The 12,393-nt window shown below is 49.2% G+C and overlaps 1 protein-coding gene across 2 annotated transcripts in view; it reads right to left on the bottom strand.

Moving 5' to 3' along the window:
• TEKT3 (tektin 3) overlaps window positions 1–12,393 on the bottom strand; it is an 84,491-nt gene that overhangs the window by 13,254 nt on the left and 58,844 nt on the right. Inside the window, exon 1 of one of the 2 annotated variants that reach the window (XM_074889023.1) lies at window positions 10,856–11,010. The exons of the other annotated variant lie outside the window; for it this stretch is intronic. The gene's annotated coding sequence lies outside the window, so the exon portion shown is untranslated. Of the gene's footprint in view, window positions 1–10,855; window positions 11,011–12,393 lie in introns of those variants that run through there. 2 annotated transcript variants of the gene reach the window in all.

Here is a 12,393-nt window from a genome sequence, read left to right on the forward strand (position 1 = left end):
ATGCTCCCCTCTGGCCCAGGGCTACTTTAGGGATTCAGACAGGCTTCAGGATTTTTTTTTTTTTCATGCCCAAGCCGTGGGCATGGACCTGCAGCAGGTTCCATCTGGTCGGGACACACATGAGACTTTCCAGGGTTTTACTGGGTTTCCTGTGTTCTGGTGAAAATGATGAGTTGACCATAGAGCACAGAGGGGCAAGGACTCTCGAGGTGAGGCCTGGGCTGCTTTGATCTCTGCACGTGGCCAGAGGAAAAAGATGGTTATGGCCGTCACTGAGCCCCCCACTGCCACACCAGAGGCTGGGACTGGCAGGAGGAGGGCTGAGGGGTCGGACACCAAACCTGGAGGAGAAGCAGAGGAGAGGCAGAGGAGGCTGAGAAGGTTGGCCAGCTTTGGATATGGGCAGCCACTGGAGATCATCTGGGCCTCTCCTTTCCTCTGCCAACAGCCCCTTGAAGAGCTTGTGTCCTCCCATTTTGGAGAAGCTCAAGTGTTTGTGCTGGCTCCTCCACAGCCCTGTGCAGCACCTGGAAGTGCCACCATCCTGCTGGTTGGACTTCTTAGAAAACCCAGCTCCCCAGTCTGCTGGCAGGCACCCCCCTGCACTCTGCAGATAGACAGCTGAGCCTCAGCAGGGCAAATATCCACATACAAGGGGCAATCAAATTCAAATTTGTGGTAATTGGAGTCACTTCCTTGGTATCCTTAAGTGGCTACAAAAATGCAGTCCCATCAACAGGTTGCCCCAGCAGGACCTGACTCCTCCCCCTTGCTCTGGTTTAAGGTGGGATGACCTCTGTGATGTCCGTGAGCCTGTACTGGAGTAAATATAGCATAAGGTAGAGAAGAATCAGCCCACAGTCAATGCTGCAATGCAGCTGGGACAGTCTTCACGTGTTGGCGAAGGCCTGAGAAACCACCTCATGTTGTCAGCACATCAGTATGTGCAGTCCCATCCCGCGCTCAGTTCTGACACAGGAGCTATCTACAGAAAAACTGTTTAAAACGTGTGTTGTGAAACCTTTCCTTTCTCCTAGGTGGACGCGTGCTGTATGTACCCTGTTGCCCTGAAAGAGGCGTGAGCAACAGCCCAAATATTTTGCATAAATCAGTGAGTTACCTAAGTGAATCATTCCTTATGTATGTGTTTCATGTGCAGGGGTTTTTTTAACATTCTTGAGGGGGTTAGTGATTGTTTTCCCAGAAGCTGCATTTTCTGCCGAAGTTCACATCTCCTTTTCCACCCTGACTTTCTACCAGTAAACTCAGGGGATACGTTTGAGCCAACTGCAAGTGGACACAGGCAGGCTGCAGCGAGGGGAGGCAAAGCAAAACCTCTGCCCTGTCCTGCCCACCACCCCCTCATTTCCCTGGTGCAAGGGCAGGGGTGGCCACTCCTGCCCCCCTCGTACCCTCATCCTGACAGAGTGAGCACATCCCACCTCCAGCCTGCCTCAGAGCTGAGGGATCAGCTCTTGTTTACAGGAAGACATTTTACCAAATTTCTCAAAGGCACTGGGAAAATGACGGAGTTAAACCAGCAAGACCCTCTGTGTGGAGATGCAAATGCCATTTTACACTGACATACCTCTGTCCTCACACAAAACTGCCCTGGAGCTCACATGTGACATGTAATAGGAGCCCACTTGCCCCAGTTTGGCCCATGGGGGACATACTGAACAGGAGTCACCTAAGTCTAGTCATTGCAACCTAAATAATTCTCCTTTACAGTCAGTAGGAAGAAAGAGGCCTCTCCAGAGGCCATTATCTGAACTATCTTAGATGCTTATTTTAGGATTAGGCAAATGGTGTGAAGGAAGTTGCATTTCTTCGGTGTTCCAGAAGAGATGCACAGAGCAATACACAGACTTGGACATCTAACTGACCCAGGGCAGATGAACCCAGTCTCTCTCAAAAACCCACTTAGTCCTTCAGCAAGGCCAGACCACTGAAAACCTACCCTTGAAGTTTTGGTTTCCAAAGATATAACGCATGGAAAATTGCCTCTAAACTAAGGTGATCGTCACCTCCGAAAATGAGGCTCTTAACGAAGAGAGAAACGAATAAAAAGATCAAAAAGTAGACTGGCAGATGAATTATTCAGTCTAACCATAGTAGCGTTTGATTGAGCTTTCCAAACAATAAATGTGTCATGAATAAATCATTACAAATCCCTCCTTGAGCTCTCGTGATGAGTCACAAGCACCAAACCACAGGTGCTCAGGGCAGGCTGCTCTGCACATCCACAAGGTTAAGACACAGATAACTCATGTAATCACAGCAATCGTGATCTCAGAAAATTTAATAATTTAGTGGTGATGTTCTCAGCAGTGCCCAAGGAACTATTGGAAATAAAACCCAGTGATTTCAGGGAAAGCCTCCCTGTAGTCACTCCAATACACCATGGGCTTGTGGGGGGTCTGGATTCTGCTCTCTAGATTGGCCTCACCACAAAGTCCACGACTGTGAGGAAGGCGTCCTTTAAATTGCATCCAGCAAGCAAAGGAGTTGTTCACACCATAAAATTCAATCAGCTACACAAACAAATAGGAAGCAAGCGATTGTACAAGTAAGTAGGAGACAGCCTTATGCACACCCACGGATTCACAGCCACATAAAAGGTCTAGACATCGGCATGAGACAAGATGAACGTGTGCCCAGAGCAGAGGATGCAGAGCATCGCACCACATCTCTGCCTCCCTGGGACCTGTCAGAAGCTGATGGGAGTTTTGTTCTTCCAACCAAGTTCACGCAAGGTCACGTTTTGGGGTCACCTCCTTGGCACACAGAAAAGGCCTTATGACACCGTCCCCAGCTAGTTTTCCTTTTTATGCCCCATCTTGCCATAGCCCTTGATTTCTCGAAGGTGCAACCTTCCAGCTACCCTGGGGGCTGACTTCTTTCCAAGGAGGACGCCAGGCAAAAACTTCACAGCTGATGGCACTGTGGTCTGATAACTGATGGAAGGGGAAAAAGGGAAATGAAACCAGTTTCTCTATATTCACCTTGAAATATCCCACCCATGAAAGCGTTTACCCATGTGCTGTTTTTTAACATCACGACCAGCCCCGTTACTTCAGTGCAATTTAAACACAAACTTAAAACTGAGCCCCAGCATCTGAGAACTGCTGAGTAGAAATAGATGGCTCGCATGATTGATGCTACGCACATGCTTTTGCGCTTAGCTGAAGTGAGTTATTGGTGGCCTCTCCATACTCGTATACACTCCTCATTTCTGAGCCAGATGTGAAAGCAATTAGCACAACGGGAAGACTATCTTGAAGTCTGTGGAGCTTTTTATAGGTTAGTGTTTATTTTTGGACCTACTTTCTTGAGGTGAATTTTGGCAGGCTGCTCAAGGACTGGTTTATGTCATGACTGGCTATTGTTTAAAGTTTTTTATTGCTTTGGCAAGGGCTTGGGTTGGAAAGGGGAGGGGACGGTTATTGTATTTTTTTTTTCTCTGTCATCATATTCAGGCTACTACTTCACAGACAGCAAAAGGATCACAAGTCTGCAGAGCCGATAGGAACGACCTCAGCTTCTGCCTCCTCAGGAAATAACGAGGGCTGAATGCAGTCCTGTTGTGGAAGTGCCCAGAAAGCTTGTCTGGAAAAACATCCAGCCTTCATGGAAATTACTTTTAAAAAGAAAGAAAAAAACCCCATCTCTCTCCTCACTTTTCAGCTCCCCTTGCAGCACTGCCAGGCTGCTCTTTCCATGGTCATATAAACACTCTTCCCTGTGGCAGTAAACTTTCACGAAGGAGGGATGTGCCTCTGCACCGTCCCGTGGCACAAACCCCTGCTTGTCTTTTGCTGCCGCTCAGGACACAACTGGAGAAGAGTCTTTGCTGCAGAAAAGCCCCTGATTGCTGGGCTGTAGGGCTTGCCTACATGGGGAAACAATACCAAATAATCCCAACAGAGCAGGTACTCCTGCAGCTGCTGGAGCTCCAGAAGAGAAAGGTCCATGCAGCACCTCCATCAGTGTGGCGCGGTGCTAGCGGGGCACTGGAGGGGTCTGCAATACCCTTCCCCACTGCGATCACACTTGTCCAGCTCCGGGGGAAGACAAACACCTCCCACTGCACAGTTTCCTCAGTAAATACGCAGCAAATGCAGCAAATGTTCCTTGCAGGAATGGTCACAGCGAACCTGCTGGGCTCAGCATCGGGAGCCACATGGAAGCTTCTGAGCGCATCCGTTCTGCTTCTGCAGCAGCAGTACCCTGCAGCTGAGCTGTGACCAAGGCTCCACTGTGATACACCCAGTACAGCCAGGTTGGGAAAAATACAGCCAGCTCAGGGAAAAAATACTGTTGATAATCAAGGTGAGACACGGGTGTGCAGTGACCTGACTTCCCCCAGTCCAGGGGGACAAGTTGGGCAGTGCTCGCCCCATCCGTTGTCCCGTGCCCTCTCCCTCACTGAATTTAGGATACAACCAGGGTTGAGTATGCAGATGAGAAAAGCAGAGGGAACACCTCCTCTGCTCCATCCCCGTACATCAGCACAGGGCGCCTCAGAGGGCCGCAGCCAGAACACAACAATTTAGGTACCAGCTGCTCTTATTTGAATTCTCCAAGATACAGGTGGCCTTGGCTGCTCTGTCCCTAACACACACACAAAACACACTAAGTGCTTGTGACTACAAGTTATTTTAAAACACCACCCAAACTATGCTTGACTGATTTTAACATTTCTGCAAAGAGATCACCTACCGAGTTACTTCTGCTAAAAATGAAGCAATAATTTCATATTTTGGTATCACTTGTTATTCAGGATCACTCAAGAGATTGTCTAACTCCAGATGAAATTTCCTTTTATCAGATTTGGCCACTGAGAGCTCTGATAAAGTACATGTATTAAAGAGACATTTCGATATGTAATATGAAAAACTCCAGCTACATTTAGTTGCTGGATAAGGACAACAAAGCAGCCTACCTCGCCTGGCCAAATATTAGGCTGGAATTGGAGCCTGAATCTGAATTGTCTTTTCCTCTCAGAAAATTTGGCTTTCTTACCACATTTGTGACTGGCCCTTATAGCTGTCCCAGCCCCAGCCAGGATGCCAGAGATGGATCCGCCAGTGAAGTATGGGATGAATTTGGATCCGCTCCCAGCTGCAGCCTGTGACGCTCGGGGCCCTCGGTGGTTTAGGTCAGCATCGCTCTCTGGTTTCCATACATCAGCAGCCGCTGGGGTTTGAGGATTACGGAGGATGTTTACTACTTCAAAACAAAGGGAAACCATTTCCATGTAAAGCTGACAAATAATTAAGACAGCTGTGATCAGATTAGATCCTGTAAATCACTTGATACCATTTGGTAGATTTTTTTTGCTAGAAAGGGCAGATCAAATCTCCTCATAAAGCCCCGTTTTTCCTACTCCTGTGAGTGTATCGGTGCATCTGTCCCCCCTGTGACAAGCCAGCAAGAGGAGTGTTTCTTTTCTGCCATGCCCTCCCGCAGACCTTTAGAACTATCATTAAGATTTCATTACGTAAATATTTTGCCTGATTCTTTATCTCATATTACATGTAATTTTTATCCTTGGAACACTGTGGTCCACTTACACAGATGGAGTACACGGTGCCTGCTAAAGAAAACGGAAAAGCAGGGTTGAATCGATGGGTTTCTTCCACTGCAAGTGGCAAATATTTTCAGGCAGTTCAAGCAAAAGGTGTTTTCTGATTGTATCCTGAGCAGCCTTCAGAAAAAAAGTTAATCCTGGCATGTTTTGGAGAGGTGAATGGTGCTCAGACTAAGAGGATGAAAGTCGTTGGGGTCTCTGCACACTGAACCCTTAATAAAGGTTCACTCCAAAAGGCACCTACAGGCCTTTTTGGTTTGGGGTTTGATTCGCCAGCTGGGATTTTCACTGCATCCGCAAAAGTGATGTGCCAGCCTCTCAGTCCTCCTCTAAATCCCATGGCTTCTCCCTGAATCTTGCCTTACACAATTATAATACAAGGCACAAATGCTCACATCAGTCCTGGGACACGGAGGGGGTGAAAAGCAGTCAGGGAATAAGCAGCCTCCCCAGAGATGGAGCCCACACCGGCACCACCAACCCGAGGACAGGACTCCTTATCGCCACAAATTCCCCACAGCCACCTCTCTGTTGGGCTGTAGGATTTGTTCTGCTGCAGGGAGCTCTGCAAAACCCAGCCCCAGGGCTCTGACCTGGGGTGAATTCCTCTGGACAACTGGCTGGTGCATGAAAAGATCCACAATGACCCCAAAGCCCCTTCCTCCAGGTACCTCCCCAAGGCAGACGGGGGAAGCTGTACCAGGTATCTGCACACCACGGGGCACTCATGAGGGGATCCTCATGGAGACAGGCTCCAATTCTGGCGCTGGAGCCTCAGCAGTGTACCTGCTGCACAGGTCCTTCAGTCCTCGCTGCTCAGCTCAACAGAGATTTGCAAGCTGGGACTTGTACCCTACCCAACACAGACTGGCTCTGTGGCAGACATCACCCATTCTGTACTTCAACCATTGTTTTTCCTAACCTGTATTAAAAAACTGCACATGAATACTTTCTGCCTGATACCACGCAGCACTAACAGAGACACAAGTCTCTCCAAGTAGCAAGACACCAATAACTGATGTTGACAAGAGCATCCTGCAACCTCTGGCTTGCTGTTTTGCACCCACTCCACGGCAGCTTTTCCTGTGAGCTGAGAGCCAGGCTGGGCTTTCCCAGCATCACCAACAGTCCTCAGAAAGAAAGTTAGACAGAGATATCCTGCACTCAGAAACTCATCACACAAATGAACCTGAGGGTGGGCAGGAGGGACCCTGATGCTGGTGAGCCTGAGGCAGAACACAATCTACCCTCACCCATCAGTCATCCGAAGCAAAACAAAGCACCCCGATTTCACCTTAGAACAATGAAAATAGATCAAACCAGATAAACGTAACAATGCAAATAATAACCAGAAGAGATTTGCAATAAATCATGACAGCCAGAAAATTATGCCAGGAAATCTGCATTCTCCCACCCTTTGCTGAGAAATGATTTCGTGATGTGCTTGCCCTGTCCATCTGCAACCACTACCACCTAGAGGAGCCGGAGCACCTACAGGGATCAGCAACACCTCAGAAAGCTGTAACAAAACTCAGGGCTTTCAGTGGGGCCACTGCTCAACTGAAGCCAGCGAGAGCTGCGGGAGGTTTCTCAGGGATGATAGCTTAGCAGCAGTATCTGCTGGGGCTGGAGCTATGGGCAGCGACTCCTTAAAAAGAGGATTCCAGGCTAGAGCAAAAAAAATGTTTATTCTAAGCCAAGTAGCTGTAAAAACCCAGTGCAGGAGTGCGGGGTCACGTGCTTTGTTTAGAGAAGCCCTTCACACCCACTTTCAGGGACAAAATATAAGGAGAAGAGGCACAAATATAGGGAAATAAACAATTTATCTGTTGCTTTGCAGGCTACAGCTCTACGTGCAGATGGGCTTGTGTGAGGCTGGAGACCATGAGCATCACGTTACCCCACCTTGAGGGGGTGAGGAGGGATGTTTTCAGGAGCTCAGGAGGGCAGAGAGATCCCTGAGTACAACAGAGGCATCGGTGAACAAAACCTGGGCTCAGAGCAGGGGAAAAATAAATTGTGGGTGACTCGGTGACAGCAAGAGCTGGGTGTTGTGCCGTGGCCACTCTGCCCTATGGCTCTGCTCCCTCTGACTGCATGTGCTGGCCCTGGGTTTTTTTACTTTATCTCCTGGGGGATCTGCAAGGGAGAAATGTGGAGATAAAACTGTCTGATCTCCTGAAGATGATTCTACAAAAAACAGAAAAGAAGGGGAAAATCAAATCAAAGGATCAAACCTGGCACTTTCATGTCCTTGTTCTCCCAAACAAGCAGCTGGGTCTGAAAACAAGGGCAGGAGCATCACATGGATCAAAAACCTTTAGCTGCCACAATCATAGACTCATAGGATGGTTTGGGTTGGAAGGGACCTTAAAGATCATCTAGTCCCAACCCCCCTGCCATGGGCAGGGACACCTTCCACTAGACCAGGTGGCCCAAAGCCCCGTCCAACCTGGCCTTGAACACTGCCAGGGAGGGGGCAGCCACAACTTCTCTGGGCAACCTGTGCCAGGGCCTTGCCACCCCCATTGTAAAATATTTCTTCCTTTTGTCCAGTCTAAACCTACCCTCTTTCATCTTAAAACAGTTGCCTCTTGTCCTGTCGCTACAGACCCTGGTAAAACATCTCTCTCCACCTTTCTTAGAAGCTCCCTTTCTATAATGAAAGGCTGCTCTAAGGTCTCTCCAGAGCCTTCTCTTCTCCAGCTGAATCCCCCCAACTCTTTCAGCCTGTCCTCACAGGGGGGTGCTCCAGCTCTCCGAGCATCTTCATGACCCTCCTCTGGACCCGCTCGAGCAGGTCCGTGTCCTTCTGATGTTGGTGCCCCCAGAGCTGGACACAGCACTGCAGGGGGGGTCTCATGAGAATGGAGCAGAGGGGCAGAATCCCCTCCCTCGCCCTGCTGGCCACACTGCTCTTGATGCAGCCCAGGACACGGTTGGCTTTCTGGGCTGTGAGCACAAATTGCTGCCTCACAGTCAGTTTTCAGTCCACTAATCCCCCCAAGTCCTTCTCCTCAGGGCTGCTCTCAATCCACTCCTCACCCAGCCTGTGTTTGTGCTTGGGATTGGCCTGACCCATGGGCAGGACCTTGCACTTGGCCTTGTTGAACTCCATGAGGTTTGCACTGGTCCATCTCTCCAGCCTGTCCAGGTCCCTCTGGATGGCGCATCCCTTCCCTCCAGCACGTCGACCACACCACACAGCTTGGTGTCATCGGTGAACTTGCTGGGGGTGCACTCGATCCCACCGTCCATGTCCCCAACAAAGATGTTAAACAGCGCTGGTCCCAACACCAGCCCCTGAGGACACCACTCGTCACTGCTCTCCACTTGGACATGGAGCCATTGACCACAACTCTTTGAGTGAAACCATTCAGCCAATTCCTTACTCACCGAATGGTCCCTCCATCAACTCCATGTCTCTCCAGTTTAGAGACAAGGATGTTGTGTGGGACGGTGTCAAATGCTTTGCACAAGTCCAGGTAGATGACATCAGTTGCTCTTCCCTTATCCACCAGCACTGTGACCCCGTCGTAGAAGGCCACCAAATTTGTCAGGCACGATTTGCCCTTAATGAAGCCATGCTGGCTGTCACCAATCACCTCCGTATCTTGCATGTGTCCTAGCAGCGTTTCCAGGATAGCACTTATTCCTTTGGCACAGGAAACCCCGGCTGGCGTCAAACTCAGCACCGGCACCCTGAGCAAAGATGCCCCAAAGGACCATTTGCGTCACTGAAGTGAGACCTTTGCATCCCCACGGAGCAGAGAGCTACAGCCCCAGGATCCACTGTTGGAGGTGGACCTCCTCCGCTGATGGGCACACGGCGTGGACTCACAGAGGTGTGTTTGAAGCCATATGTCGGTGGAAAGGTTTCTTCCTCTCTTATCTCTGCAGAGGGTTTATTCCTTGGTGTGTGCGAGCAGCAGGAAGGAGGCAGCTCAGGCTGGACCAGCCCTTCCCGCAGCAGAAATACTGGCAGGAGCTCAGCTCCTTGGCTTGATTTTTCACAAACAAGCACCAAAGAGTTTCAGGTTTGCAGCCTGGTGGAGCTCACATTTTTCCACCTTATTATTTTTCCCTCTTTCCGGACCGTGAGATTCAGCTCCTGAGGGCTTTTCAGGGTTTCGTGCAAGCTATCTTTCAGATTTGGGTTTTTGTGGTTTTGTTACACCCACCTTGAGTTTTATTTGAGAAGGGCCCAAAATACAAAGTGAGTAATTGGCCAAACCCAGTGGGTTTTGCCTGGTTTTAGGCCAACATTTTTTAAACCCACCTGAATACATAAATCATCTCAGTTGTAAAGCTGGGCTATAAAAGTGGAGGCAGTTCATTCACTTTCCTATACCTTTAATACCATCACGGCAGGGAATGATTCTACCCCTAAATCACCTTCTTCTGCCCACTGAGTGCCAAGGGAGTCTGCACAACCAGCTCGCATGGAGACACTTGCCCTAGACATGAACTGGGACAAATGACACCCTCCACAGGCACATGGCAGCCCCCAAAATATTATTTTTTACAGACGCAATTCTGTAAAGCCAGTATCATGATATTGAAGGTCTGACATATGGTCCTGAAAAACTTTTGCTATTTAGAGTATCACCTGAGCCCGGTTATTGACTTCTGGGCAAAAGCTCAATTCAAACGTGACACCAGTGTCACACAGAGAAAAGCTTCAAACACAGCTCCTGGCGGGGTGTACCAGGAACAGGTATGATGTATGGGAACTGGGAAGGCACAGCTTGCACCTCCAGGAGATATTAAGCTCTCAGCATCTGAGACTGTTTATAACTTGGGAGATTTAAATTCCGCTGCCAGCATTGAAAGAAAGGAAATGAGGGCGGAAGGACCTGCCTGTGCTGTCAGTTTTTATTGTTTCATTAGGACTTCCATGAAAATTAGTATTTTTCTTAAAGCCACAATTCCTGGTGTCATAAGGCTATAGGAGAAACTTACTTCTCACTCCAAGAGTCCTCTCTAAACCTTATATTTGCATAGAAAATGTGGCCCCAAAAGGGGAATATTAAAGTCAAAACTGTTCAAATGATGCAAAGCTATATTTTCTAGGGAAGAGGGGGTGGCACTACAGACTCCATCCATCCAATCTCTTGTTGAACTTCATGGGACTGGGGGTTCTCCAGCATTGCACTTTTTAAACCAAAAGAGATGGAAACAAGAGTCCTCCCTACCCCGGACATGCACAGCCATGCACAAAAGCCTTCCAGCTTGGTAGCACCTGATCACAGGGTAACTCACGGTGGAAGACACTCCAGTAGGTCACGCCGCCCAACCTCATTTTTGCCATGGGACGCCTTCGCTTCTCTCTGCCAGGACAGACCGAGCACGGCTGGGGCACACTCTCCTTGTGCCGGGACGCCGCACTGCGGGTGCGCACCCTCCCCGGCGGCGCGATGGGCTCCCACGGCAGCGGGGTGGAGGACACCAACGCACATCCACTGCAGGGCTGCCGGCAGGTCTCTGAGAAACAGCTCCACCGACCCAAGGAGCCACTGAGCCGCTCTGGTCCCTGGTCCCATGGGCCATCGGCAGCTCTGAGCCACCTCAGTGGGGCTGAATGCTCCAGGGGCGATCACCCGTGGTCAGAGTTGAAACCCATCACTTCACAATTACAGCCTGGCTATTTAGGGAAAGCACTTCTCGTTTCCCCCGACCCTTTTTCCTCCTGACAGCATCCTGCCCCGCCATGGGGAAGGGCTATTCTTAGAGACATCTATTTTGGGTTGGAATGCTGGAATTAAGATCCTTCCTTCCTTTAAAGAAAACATGCCAAACGGTATTTAGAAAGCTTCACCCCAGTTTGAAGGCTATATTCTGGCTGAGTGAAGAAGATTTATTTGTTAGCTTAACTTTTACCAGGGGCTGTGATGTGCCTGGCCCCACTGCCCCAGCACCAGGACCACCCAACCACCCTTCTGAGGCTCTGGGATGTCGGGTGATATTTCCTTTAATGTGCCCAGTAGCTGCCACGGCAGAAGTATCTATTCCCTCTTTCTTGGCAACACTCTGTATCAGCTTCGAATAGATTTAGTAAAATATTTTCCATCAAAACCTTTTTTTGTCAGAAAACAGCTTTTAGACACAATGGAAACTTTTGTGGAGAAGAAAAATGAAAATAAAACCTGCTCAGCTGATGTTGGAGACCTTTATTAGAAACCTGAAGTTGTTTTCCTCCTTGAAACGCTTTTGGGAAGATACTGCTGATGCAAAAGATGCTATTTTTTCAAGGTGAATACAAGTTTGATGTAGAATTATCAGAAAAGTTCTCATGAAATTATCACTCCTGGACCAGGAATCACTTACAAGTGGGTGAATCTGATAGCAGCAGCTCCCAGGCAAAGCTGGGACCAGACCCTGGGGACATCACGGCTTTACAGCAGTGTTTGCTGCCCCAGCACGGGTCCCCTGCCCCTGCAGAGATCAGGCAGGAGGCTGGAGAAAAGAGTCCCACCCATGCTTTTGCCTCCAGGCTGGACCAAGCTGTCCCACTGCAGCCTCCATGCTCTCCTGCCCCATCCTGGGGCAATAAGGCAACTCTGTTCCTTCTAGATAAAAACACTCAGAGCTTAAACCGAGGATGAAACACACATTTCCTCCCTAATGCAGGTCTCCCCCAGGGCTACAGGTTGCCACAGGGCTGCACAGTAAATGTTCAAAGGTGTCTTGAATGCCAAAATAACTGTGGTCTCCAGTAAGATTTCTGGAGTATAAAATAATATGTATTCACTTTGTTATCCCAAGGACCTGGGAAGGTCACTGGTTTTATACAGCAGCTG

The sequence above is a fragment of the Strix uralensis genome, chromosome 19, assembly GCF_047716275.1.
Source record: "Strix uralensis isolate ZFMK-TIS-50842 chromosome 19, bStrUra1, whole genome shotgun sequence".
In the NCBI taxonomy this organism is placed as follows: domain Eukaryota; kingdom Metazoa; phylum Chordata; class Aves; order Strigiformes; family Strigidae; genus Strix; species Strix uralensis.